Here is a 655-nt window from a genome sequence, read left to right on the forward strand (position 1 = left end):
CAGCTCTACCAACTGAGACACTGTGCCGCCCAATCCAATCCGATCCAATCCAATCCAATCCAATCTAATCCAAACCAATCCAATTCAATTCAATCCAATTCAGTCCAATCCAATCCAATCCAATATCCAATCCAATCCAATCCAATCCACAATCCAATCCAATCCAATCCAATCCAATTCAATCCAATCCAATTCAGTCAACTGTATTTATCCCAAAAAAGGCAATTCAGTCAACATAACATTGTGGTGATTAACCGCTAGGGGTGGGATTCTTTCCATTTCAAGATTTGATTAAATTCCGATTGTAAGGGGTACAGTTCAATTTAAAATCGATTTTTCATTCAAAACCGATAACGTGAGCTCATTTGTCATGTTCCCAAAGTTCTTCTACATTTCGCAAACGTTGCACACAGTGAAGCTCATCAAACTCGGACTCGTTTGGTAAAAAATCTAAATGAGCCCAAAGATGGGGCTGGTTAAATTAAACCTTTCCTTCATTTTTGTAGTTTCCTCTTTGTTTCGGTGCTTTCTGCACGTTCCAGAACTGGCTGTGTGGTGACATCAGGACATCCCATGCCGTTACAAAATGAAGGCTGAGTGGCAGCCACTGGATTTATTTATTTATTTATTTATTTATTTATTTATTTATTTATTT

The sequence above is a fragment of the Austrofundulus limnaeus genome, unplaced genomic scaffold (genome assembly GCF_001266775.1).
Source record: "Austrofundulus limnaeus strain Quisiro unplaced genomic scaffold, Austrofundulus_limnaeus-1.0 Scaffold39, whole genome shotgun sequence".
NCBI lineage: Eukaryota > Metazoa > Chordata > Actinopteri > Cyprinodontiformes > Rivulidae > Austrofundulus > Austrofundulus limnaeus.